Source organism: Sturnus vulgaris, chromosome 1 (assembly GCF_052056855.1).
Source record: "Sturnus vulgaris isolate bStuVul1 chromosome 1, bStuVul1.hap1, whole genome shotgun sequence".
NCBI classification, from domain to species: Eukaryota; Metazoa; Chordata; class Aves; order Passeriformes; family Sturnidae; genus Sturnus; species Sturnus vulgaris.
This window is the reverse complement of record NC_142243.1, coordinates 139,723,307-139,736,354: the sequence shown is the minus strand read 5'-3', so window position 1 is coordinate 139,736,354 and position 13,048 is coordinate 139,723,307.

Sequence of the window (13,048 nt, the reverse complement as noted above, 5' to 3'; positions counted from 1 at the left end):
TGTCTAAATCATATCCCTTTTCACAAAAATTCAGCATATGATGTTCACATCCTTCCTGTGAGGCATTGATCAGCCACCAGGGTAAATATTGTTTATATTTCTAGACAAAACTTCATGGGCAGACAAGCCTCTCTTTAAAATTCTAATTAAGTACATAACGTAAAACCTTGGGACTTAGCTATTTTGTGTGCAAGGAGATGTGATAAACAGAACTAGGGCAGAGATTGTCCCTCTTTATTCAGTACTGGTGAGGCTGCACCTTGAATCCTGTGTTTGTTTTTTGGCCACACACTACAACAAATACTTTGAGGTGCTTGAGCATGTCCTGAAAAGATGGTGAGCAGTCTGGAGCACAAGTTTTGTGAGGAGTGGCTGAAGGAGCTGGATTTGTTTAGGCAGGAGCAAAGGAGGCTCAGGGGAGACCTTACCACTCCCTACAACTACCTGAAAGGAGGTTGTAGCCAGGTGCACGTGAGTTTCTTCTCCCAACCAACAAGCCAAAGTAAAAGACAAGAAAGTCCAAGTGCTGGTCCTGCACAGGACAGTCCCAGGAAGCACATCATGTGCCTGAGAGCATTGTTCAAGTGCTTCTTGAGTTGGTGTTGGGTCCACTTCCCTGGGGAGCCTGTTCAGTGCCCAGCCACCCGCTGAGTGAAGAACCTTTTCCTAATATATAACCTAAACCTCCCCTGACACAGTTTCATGCCACTCCCTCAGGTCCTGTCACTGATCACCAGAGAGGAGATTGGTGCCTGTCCCTTCACTTCCTTCTTACCAGGAAGTTATAAACTGCAGTGAGGTTTCTCCTCAGTCTCCTTCTCCAGGCTGAACAGAGCAAGTGACCTCATACAGCTTCCTCCCCAAGGCCCTTCACCGTCTTCCTTGCCCTCATTTGGATATTCTTTAATTTATTTATATCTTTTTTATATTGTGGTGCCCAAAACTGCACATAGTACTTGAGGTGAGGCCATCCCAGTGCATTATCCATTTTGTTGTGTAAGGCATAATCTTGCAAAGAGATTGAAAGCAACGTCCTTGTTGTTGGCCAGAGTTAGATCTCCTGTGTTTGAGTAAGCATCTCAACCAACACATTCCTAAATAAAGGGTAAATATAGTAAGGAAACCCCAGTGTCTCATGTGAAAGGTTTGAATTTGCTAGCACCTCTCTTTCTTTTCTAGGCAGGTCTCCAAAATCAAGCTCTTATATGATTTGATGCTATATTCTCCTTTTAGACCTGAGACAGAGCTCAGACCCAGCTAAGCATCAATCACTTGGTCTTGCGTGATGGTTTTCAGTGATAGCTTTAAATATATGCAAGATCACAACTCTGAAGACTCTGAATTACTTTTAACTTCAAAATAGACACATTAATTACTTAACAGATAATCAGGGATTGTCAACATTATAGTGTCGGGTTTGGGCATCATCTATCTAACTCTTTGGCATTTGGGTACTAAAATATTTTACTGGACAAAAATAGGTATGGAAAAAATAGGGCAAGAAACTGGCCCTTGTATTGAAGATTCACTGTTTTAGAAACATAGGATTGAGGAGAAATATACTATTTTTCGTTATCCATAACACCATCACCTCTAGGACATTTTTAGTACTCTAAGCAAGAAATTGTTCACCTAACTCAGGAAAGCAGAACTGATATAAGGATGTCTTACCCTGCTTCTCAGCAGTAGGCTTGCTGAAAACGCTCAGCAAATAACTTGGTTCACCTTACAAGAAAACAAGAGCCCTTTCATGACATGAAGTGATAAGAAGCATTTTCATACCAGGAAGTAGCATTACTACCACAGAATTATTAGTCAATATTCAAATATTAAAGAACTTCATAAAGATTAATTTAATTAATTTTAAAAAATGTTCCTATTAAAATTCTGCAAATATTTTCTGCACCTTTTATCCAAGACCGCTTTCTTACTAAAACAATCAAATTCTTCTTCAGTAGTTACAGTGTAATAGATCAGCTGCAGCCCATTTCTACCCATGTGATTTACATTATCTATTATTCACAGATACTGTAAAGGAAATTTCCACTTATGTTACATCCCAGTAGGTCTTATCTTTTGCGACACTTATAAAAATAAAAATGTTCTAAAAATTAAATCATAATATGTTCTACCATTCCTGTTGTGAAGTACTCCAAAATGTGCTTATTATTAGCTCTGTAAAATGTTTATTAAATTCTTCAGTATGATCAAATCACCCTTCATGCTGAATAAAAAATTCAGAGGCCACTTGCATAAAAAGTCTGTATATCACTTCTTTTTAACAAAATAAATTCTTGGGGTGATAGACCTGCCGACCTGTTTAAATCATGTTAAATTCTGATTGTCATAATTACAAAATCTTTTTTATTACAAATATCAGTGACTTTTAAAAATCTTTTCATTGACTTTTTACTGTAAACACAAAACCAAGAGAAAAATATAACTTGGTTGCAAATACGTATTTCCCTTAAATGTAGCTTTCCTTAAGGTATTCAAAGTGGCACTTTCAAAAGAAATATCAAGGTTTGAAACTCAAAAAGGTCCACAGTGTCTGTTTTGGTGCTACATTCACAGAGTAGCTCTTTAGAATGTATAAGCACCTGTATTGAAATGCAACTTTTTTTTCCTTTTCTTTTTCTTTTTTTTTTTTTTTTCTTTTCTTTTTTGTAAACACATAATTGACTGGCATCCCTGTTACTCAGCAAGTCCTCAATTAATTTGCAAGAGGGCACCATACCAGTCTAGGAGATGAGTAGCAGCCCTGGCAGGAAACACAATATGCAAGAGTAGGTGTACAGGCATGATTCCCAGCTTGAAATGCTTCTTTACTCATGATTAAGAGGTTGTGTAATCACTAGCCTAGCTCCAAGCCTAATTAGCTTTGAAAAAAAACCATCCACTGTGCAGCCACATATGGTGAGCTTATGACCTTGGTGAATTAAATGGATTCCTGTGTGATTTCATTCTATGAACTAAACCTTGGCTTTATCATATTGCATTCAGCTGAAAGCAAGGATGCAGTTCCAGGATAAATCAATAAAAGGTCATTTGTTAGACTAGAGCTTACTCTTAGCAGGAAGCCATGTGAAAGACTTAAGCAAACAAAATTTCTTCATATATCCCTTCAAATAAGCATAGGAGACATAGAGACCCTAATCTTCTGGCCATGTATAGAACACTTCAAAATAAAAATTTTGGCTTAAAATAATTGAACTATAATGAATGGTTCATTTTTACATTCCAAAAACCTGTTCTAGGACAGAAGCCTCAATCTTGTCAGAACCTTATTTAAGCTCATGGGGTTTTGTGGGAATTTGCTGATATACTCACAAACACAGTGTGGTTTTTTGAGACTGATTATCTCCTTTCTTGCTTTTTTTCCCATTTTTTCATATTCTGTTTGAGGCCCCTGGCACAAAGCTGAATAATCTTAGGCCAGCTGAGTTGCTGCATGCATCTAAGGGTTGGCTCTGAGCAAAAATGAGGTGGAATGTACTGACTTGCATATGAATCATTAACATATAAGTAGTTATACTTTCTTGCAAATTTGTGTGACAGCTAACATGCACACAGTTAGCAGGTATAGTTCAGCTAATGCTCATTAGTGTCTATTCCAGATACCTAAGCCCTTATGGATTGCATCTTTCTCATAAGTGTTCATGATTTCATCTGAGAAGGATGACAATGAATGGTATCTTGGAGGATGGGTAAATTTATTCCTGCACATCTTCCATGTTCTACATGAGCAGCCCTCAGCCAGCAATCACCTGTTGTGCCTGCTTTTGAAATACTCCTTCTCAGGAATAGTCCAGGAGCCAGAGGAGAAACACAGATCTGGTAGCAGCAGCAGCCTGTCCATGAACGACATTTTTCATGGGCCCTGCTTATATCTGGGTGTCACTGCACTCAGGCAAATGTATATATGTATAACAAATGTATAACTCAGCTGCCTCAAGGCCCCACCACAGGGCAGGACAAGGAATGTGGTGGTTTGCAGCCATTCTATGAGGATACAGGATAATAAAAGTCCTAACCCATCTCAAACAGGAGGATGTCATAATGGAAGTACTAAATGTGGAAATTAATTTATTCCCCAAAAATATGCTTGTTTTAACAGTTACAGTTAAAATAATCAAGGCAGAGAGGGAAAAGGTGCATAACTAAAGCTGAGAATACAGGATAAATGCCAAAATTGCTACCACTGATCTGTATCATTACTACTTGTGAGCTTAAGTAGCAAAGTTAGTTTATTTTTGCAGGCTACTGTACTAAAAGTAATAGTAATGGGGTTTTATTGGCTATCCTATTCTGCAAGAAATTTAAGTTAGAAGGTAATTTTGAGCAGAATGGATGGAAGTAACTTTAACTATTTTGGTGGCAGACGATGGCCAGGATGTCATCACCAGTATCCTTGTTAAAGCAGCAGATAGAAACTGTGCAAGAGAGAAAAGTAGGCAAATGTGAGTGGATGAAGTTCTAGAGAGCATTAAAAAGACACCTAAGAAACAGTTTCACTAAAAGGTCTCAGAAGTCTGCTGAATGTCACTTCACTGAGCAAAGATAAAACTCTTCACTGAACCCAAAATCCAGCAATGACAATGCACTTCTGAAGACCTTATTGGACACTACTCCAGGCCCTGATGAAAAGTCCACTCAGTGGACAGAGAAAAGATTAAAATAGCCTGCAGAAGCAGTTATAGACATTAACTTCATGAGATAATGAAAATGCTATACCACTTAAATTGAGCATCAGAGAAAAACTCCAACTATTCTGAAGTAATTTTAGCTTCAAATTCAAAAGTTACTTGTTTCCTAAAGCACATTCTATTAGAAGTCATTTAAAAGATCCTGGAAGGGCTGAATTTCATTTTTTTTGCTCAGGCAGAGATGAGAAAACCTTCATTCAGGTCCTTAGAGTTTTATGACCTACCTGTATCTGCTGGAATGTTTTTCAAGCTGTTTTCAATAATTTTGATGAATTAGCTTTTATAAGTTTTCTTATGAAAAAAAGTATAATTTCATCATTTTTTTAGCTGTTTTGAACTTAGAGATGTTCTATTTCTGTCACTTTATTTTAGATGCTTTTAAATTCATTAACATCTGGTGCCAATTCTTTGTTCTGAAATTATATATGACAATTGAAAGTCCCTAGGCACCCCACAGAAGCTGAAGTGTAAGAGATTGATTTTGGAGTATGCAAAAGAACTGTCAGAAGACAGATGGGGATATATTACTTAGATGCCAAAAAGACCTTAGCTTCTTCCCTGCTGTATGTGTCCACAAGTCATAGAGTATTAGCGACTTAGCTGACTCCTCATCTCTGCATAAAAGGTAGAGCTTATTTAGACTGGGGCCATAGAGAGTGTGACTGCAGCCCCACCACACGAAGATTTTTGTCACAGGGTTGCCTGCAATGCTGTTCAGACCCTCAAGTCACATCAGTTTTGGCCTGTACAGTTGTTGCATTGATAGCATAGATATTTGGCAGAAAATAAATTTGCTTGTGTTCTGGCTGGTCCTCAGAGACCAGAAGGACTAGGTGTGTCTAGACTTAATTTCTGATTAGAAACAATTTGGCAGTGTAAGTATGGTCAGGTTCAGTAAGTACTTTCATGACCACAGATTCCTGAATCATGCACTTTATTGGAGCAACAGATTCTAGATTCTTGTTAGATTGCCATATAAACAACTAGACCTACAAAATATAAGTGTATTATGCTATGTGCTCTGATGTAGTCAGAGGTGCAAACTTTACAAGAGGTGTTGCTGCTTAGGGGAGGAGAGAGGAGCAAGCCCATCTACTTGTCTGCAAGGTGATTGCATTCTCATCAACTGCTATGAAGGATTTCAAATGCTAAATTTATACTTTTAGAAAAAGTGGAAGTGAGACTGTAGTCAAATATCCTGTTGTTGCCATCATAAATAGTGGTAAGGACAGATAGTGAGGAATATGGAGAATCACAAAGAGAGATTCCAAAGGCCATGGATGTTGCACAAAGGTGGAATGGAGCAGTAAGGTGTTCACTCTTTCACCAGGCTGATTGCAGCAATAAGGGTCCTCTGGCCTTCAGCCTGATAACTTGATAACCCCTCAGGATGCCATCATACCCACGGCACCCCCTTCTCCACATATCTCATGGCATATCTCATGGCTTTAGCCCTCATACCCTCAATATCACTCCAGTTTATTTCAGAGCTGTGTGATCATCACAGCATACAGACTCTGCTTCTGAGGATATACTAGAATTTCAGAAATTGGTTTAAGTCTAAAGGAAAACATAGTTATCTTTATCTCTTCTTTTTTTTTCCTCTATATACATAGGTTTATTTATTCACATGCATGTGCGTATGAACATTTTGTCAAAAAGACAACTCCAAAATACTTCAAAATATATTTTTAATTTTTTTTAAGATAAAGATTTTCTATCAATCAAAACAATTCCTTGACATGTATGAAAGCATATTACAAACAATTTTCCTAAAATTTTTACAGTTTTCAAATTTTAAAAATTGTAGTTGGTTGGTCAGCCACCTTTGTAACATCCATTAAGAATAGTACAAATGATGGAATAATTAAAATACTTCTCAGTCAAAGCAAGACATCTGGTAAAGTAGCTCCTAGAACTGTCTTTTTCAATGGCTGTAATTGTTTGATAGAGAACATGTCTTAAATTAAATGGATTTCTAAACATCAAATATAGTTTAATGTATTCTGCCTACATAATGCAAAAACTTGACTTTCAGGATTCATTTCATACACTGTATTAGGAGGCAACAAGCATACTGGTGCTCAGATTGACAGGTTGGGATACTGTAGTCCTCATTCAATCCTTTCCTCATTGTGCATCTTTACATGAAGGATAAATAGGGATTCCAGTTTTATTTTTTTATATCAGTGCCATTTTAGCTAGGAAAAAAAAAAGAAAATAATAAGGAAGCAAAACATCTGTTTAACCCATTCTTTTCATCCATTTGTGCAGGTCAGAGTGTTCCAGCAATAATGCAATTCTGTAGAGTATTTAGAGAATAACTCCTCCTGAGTTGGAGAAATATTTTTACAAAATTATATCCAAAGCACAGATTAATTAATATTTATTTGGAGTTTTGTGGTGAATTCTTCTCAGTTTCTGTTATTATAAAAATCGGTAAGCTATACATCCCACACTCTAATATTTTCACTTGTGGATAACTGCTAGTTGATAAATTGTAAATTCAGCTTTGTCCTTGTCAATACTGCTTTAAAAGTTTTGATCAACATCATGTTAGTTAACCTTCATCCAAAGATTGTGTTCCAGCAGCATAAATTATCCCAGGTCTTTGGAAACATTGTGAAGATGCAAAGAGCAGAGAACAATTCCTCCTAATATTTGGAGGAATATTGATGTGATAAATGACTGTCAAAACTTAATGGCTCTTACAAGTGCAATCTTCACATTGTGTTGGATTTCAAATGAAAAATTTATTTTGACGTTATTTATAACCATTATTATTAGTTTCCAAAAATATTTCTCAGCTATTTTTTTTGTAAGGATGCCGTCTGAAAGTTTTGCAAACACTTTTGAAAATATATTTGTTCAGAGATCCTTGAGAGAAGACATAGTGTAAACATCTTAAAGTTACTTTGATTTCTTTCTTATTTTTACATTATAGGGTGATGAGAGCAGGGAGTAGAAACAATTCCCTATAATGCATTTTGCCTGCTGGTAAATAAATAACCTGATAATCCCAAGATAATTTTTATGACCCAAAGCTACAACAATAATGCACACACTTAAAAAAGGTGATGGTTCACCATATTACTTTGTGACATGTGAATATGACCCCTCTTGAAGCAAAGTGTAATAATCTATAGACTGGAATGGATTAGCATAAAAAGTTCATTGCCCAGTTATGAATAATGAATATGTTTCTGAATTAATCCTTCTTATAAAAAAAATCGTAAGGGATAATAAAATAGTTCTTCATTAAATTCCTTTTTCATAACAGTTCATAGTGCTAATCACTCTTTGCACAGGTGTTTCTTCTCTAGCTGTGCCTCTTATGATGAAAGCATAAATATAAAAGTCATATGGAGAATTAGAATATAGTTATCTAATTTGCTGGCAGTTCATTTTATTTTAAATTCCTTATATTGTACAAAGAGAGATATTGTAATAAAATTATTTAATTTGAGTGGAGAGGGTAGTTCCTCGAGGGTGGGAAGGCTCTACAGAGAGAACTGGCCAGAATCAGTGCACTGAGGAGGTTCAATAAGGCAAAGTGCTGGGTCCTGCACTTGGGTTACAATACCCATGCAGTGCTACTGGCTGGGGAGGAGTGGCTTGAGAGATATTTGGCAGAAAGGGATTTGGGGGTGTTGTTTGACAGCTGGCTCAAAAAGAGCCAGCAGTGTGCTCAGGTGGTCAAGAAGGCCAATGGCATCTTGGTCTCCATCAGGAATAGTGCAGCCAGCAGGAGCAGGGAAGTGATTGCCCCTGTACTCAGCACTGGTGAGGACACACCTGGAGTGCTGCCTTCAGCTCTGGGCCCCTCAACTTAAAGAAGACATGGAAATACTGGAACCTTTCCAGCAAAGGGGGAAATGGCTCCTGAATAGTCTAGGAGACACATCTTATGAGGAATGGCTGCGGGAGATGAGTTTGATTAGTCTCAAGAAGAGGACGCTCAGGAGGGAGCTCATCACTCTCTTCAAGTACCAGAAGAGAGTTTGTAGTGAGGTTGATGCCAGTCTCTTCTGCTTTGCCTGCAGTGAGAGGACCAAGTGTGGCTTAAGTGAGCCAGGGGAAATTCAGATTAGACATCAGAAAAAAGTTTTCACTGTTAGGGTGGTCAGGAACTGCAACAGGTTGGCCAGAGAGGCAGTGGAGTCACCATCCCTGGAAGTGTTTGGTCCATCTGGTTTTGGCTGTGGCTATTGTGGTTTAATGGTTTAGGGATTACAGTGGTAGTGCTGGATTGACGTTTGGACTTGATTGTCTTAAGGGTCTCTTTCGACCTTGTTGATGTGATGATCCTATGATTATATTTGATCATTTTTTTTCGAATCAACTCCGTTTTTGGGGACTTTTTTTTGTTGAAAACCAAAAGAAGTACTACTTTATCATCCAAATTATTCAGACATTTATTCATGACATTGATTCAATTGGAAGCATATATTTCATTTAATGATTAACTGTCAGATTGTATTATTCCACACAAACAGTGATCTCCCTGCATTGAACTGACCAGTAAAAGTCCATAAATTAACAACAGACCAAAAACCATGGTGGGTTTTTGTTTTTTTAAAACATATCTTTCACATTGATTAATCTGACAGTAGTACATATGACTTAAGGAATAAATTCTTACAGAAATAATGACAAGTCTGCCAGTGCATCAAAAAAAAATAATGGTTGGACAAGTGATTAAGTATGTACAGCTTTTGAAGGCAAGTGTTTTGAAACATAACAGCATAGATAAAATATAGCTGGGGTAGGGGGAGGTAGATGTTATCGAACTGAAAATGTTCAAGTACAGGTAATTTTTATTCTTTTTCTTCTTCACAGTTAACGTAAGTACAAAGACAACGGTATTGTAAAACAACTGATTTGATATCTGAGATCTTGAATGCAAAAACATTAATCTTTGAAAGTATATTTGACACTTATTCCTGTACAACTGAAGAAGAATTATGGGTTTTACTTCTGGGGCAGGATCTTTTAATGTGATATCCAGACAATTTTATTGTATTTATAACTTCTGTGGAGAAACTTCTGAGAAAAAAGTCTGCATTTTCAAATGTTCTATTTTTTTAAAATACCTTAACAATATAAAGAATAAAATGGAGAAGGCATCAGTGTTCAAATATTGAAAAGCAAACAGCATTATCTTGGTGGAAAAGCTAATGTTTCATTTCAAAAAGCAAACATCAAAATTTCTGACCATTACTTTCTGGAATGGATGCAGCACCCTCTCAAAGGCATAGTAAATATCAAGGAAAATTTTCCATTTCTGTGTCTGGTGTCCAGCCTGGCATTCATGATAAAAATTTATTCACCAACACAGAGTTACAAGATCACTCTTTCTAAATCCTTACCATCATCTTTCTCTGCTACCTATGAGGAAAAAGAATATATCTGACAATTTGCATAACACTTTCCCAATACTTGACAATGAAGTGCTACAGAATATGTTTCATTACTAAATCAGCAGGCAGAAAGAACTGAAACGATTTTGATAATATTGCAGATATTATGAAAAAAAATTCTGTTACTGGTCTTCTGTGAAAGGCCATATTCAGAGCTATATAAAGTCTCTATCCAGGAGAGACTGCCTTCAGCATCCAGTCTCTTTCTGAAAACAAAATTTTATTAGGATGACTTTTGAAATAATAAATAACAGCAACAAAATTGTATTTTAGAGTTTATCATAAATATTACTGTATATAGTTAATCATTCTAATTCCTCTACTAAGAATATATCTTTTATCATGACTGTGTTTGGCTATCCACAGCAGGCTGTTATACCTTGTCGTAACTTTAGCAGGAAGCTCAGCACTATTGTATCTCTTTTCCTTCCCATCTTAACTATGGATTTGTAATAATCAAGTTACAAATCAGTTTAATTCCTCATTCCAATTTACATTAGCTACGTAAGCCATATGTCATAGGCTCCTTTTCCAACTCAGTGATAATAAATTCTACTTTCTACCATAGGTAGCAGAACATGAAATCTTTTAATGTTCCAGTCAGTCTTACCTGAGCTTCATAAACAAGCAAAGAAATGCATACATTCTAATACATATTCTCACCATAGTACCCCTGCTGTTCAATTGCACAACATAGTCAAGGTACAAGATCCACACTCACACTAACAGGTAAGGGGCAGACCTGCAATAATAATTTGGTACCTCTCTTCACACACACCTATAGTACATCAGAGCCTAATCTTTTATTACGATTTTGCAAGAGGGATTACTTAACGGATCTTCCCACTTTTGCTGAGTATGTTATTGACTGCTTATGACTGCTAGGACCTTTGCAGGACTTACATGAAACAGTTTACAGAATAACTCAATTAAAAGACATGATAATAGAAAGTTGTGGCAGGTTAAGTTTTGAAAATTGCCGTTGAGAGTAACTGACTGCAATAATGTATTTAAAGCAATACACAGACAAGCTCTAACCACCAATGAAAGTTAGCTTGAGATAATAATAGAACATGCATAGACTAAGTTTCTTACCCCATATGAATCCCTACAAGGGAAAAGACTCTGGTGGCAGGCTCAGCCTGTTACTTGACCCCAGAAACTAGAATAGTCTTCTTTAATTTTCCCCATCCTTAACTCACTTTCATACCATTTCTTTATGTTTAGATGTAGCTTGAGTGACTAGAGTCCTGCACACCTGTGTTACTGATAGGTGTAAAATTCTGTCACTTCTCTGTTAAAGATATAGTTAATAAAATATAGACCACACACCCAATGAGAAGTGGTTGTACCTTGGAGGTGGGTAATGTTGGGAAGGAGACAATTGGATTATAAGGAAGCAATTTCATTTGCAGAATAATATTTGGCCACAGTTTCTGATTCAGTAAGACATCTTCTCCTGTCTCCCTTGGCTGGCAGGTGCTGTGCAGTTTATCAGCCACATGATGCCATGGAGTTCCCATTCCTGCAAGGATTTCAATCAAGTATGCAATGTCTCCACTCCACTCTACCCTCTGTTCCATCCTTCTTAGGATGCGCTTAAGGGTGTAGGTTGTGTTGCATGGGAATTCATTGTGGAATAGATTTCATACATGCCAAATGCATTCCATCCAGGAAGTAGCAACTGCAGTTCGCCTTTTCATTTCCTATCATCTGTAACATTATATTCACATTATATTAGAATGTGAATATAACTTTGCAGATTTTTATAATTTTACCACCAGTCATCTTCCCACAGAAAGTTTCTGTTTTGCAAATTGTACTTGCAGAGGATTTGTAGTCTGTATTTCTGAAAAACTAGGTAGCAAAATATATTTAGCATTCCTCATTGCAAGGAGATAGTTTAAAAAGTTCTAAAATGTCATTTTAGTTTATAGGTCATTTATTGTCAACAAGTTTAGTACTTCAAAACATTTTTCTATACTCCTCTGACAGAGACACATTTTACTATATCATCACAAAATTATTACTCAGTTTTGCATGTCCTTTATTTGAATTCTATATTCTGAAAGAATAGCATGTAAAGAAACCATCTATTTTTGAGAGAAGCAGTGGGACCAATTTAATAAGTGATGGTAGAAATACAGTCAGGAAAAAAGAAAAAAGATGATTCAGCTTGGAAAAGTACAAGGTTATACATCTGGGGAGAAGTAACACAAAATCAGATTCTGTAGAGGAGTATTGTGGGTAATATGAATGCTCAGAAAGACATAAGGACAGTATTACACAGCAAATCTTCTAAACTTTTTGCATTGAATTAACATAATAAAAAAAATATTTTCCACAAATCTGCAAAGATCAGGAAGTGTTTTTTGAGTCTTAATATAGTCTAATGAGAGCATACTTTCCCAAAATAGTCCTCAGGGGAGCATTTCTGTGATGTAGAGAGCAATGATATAGACATTGAAATTAACTTTACAGATTTCTCACAACAAACAAGCAAGCATCAAACAAATAAAAACAAAAACCCTATGTCTGGCATCATGATTCCACCAGAGTGGCAATTATTCAGAAGATATTTTTAAAATATCCATCACTGGCTGCCTGGATAAGAACATCACAACTTGGACAAAGTTTTCAAGCAGAGCTGAAAGTGTGGAATAAGCCAACATTTAGAGTGAATGAAATAGGCTATCCAAAGGTTTAATCCCCAAGGCAGTTGCTTATAAAATGACAAACTCTTAGAAGAGGAATAGGTTTGCACCTGTATTTCTCATATGATGTTCAGTATTTTTCCACGTTCTTCATCTCTCTGCAGTAAACTAGCATAAAAGCACATTTGACTCTTCCTCAGAATCTTACTTTCAATAAATCAATATTTTCTAAAAAATAAAAATTTTATGCAAATTCCTGAACAGCTTT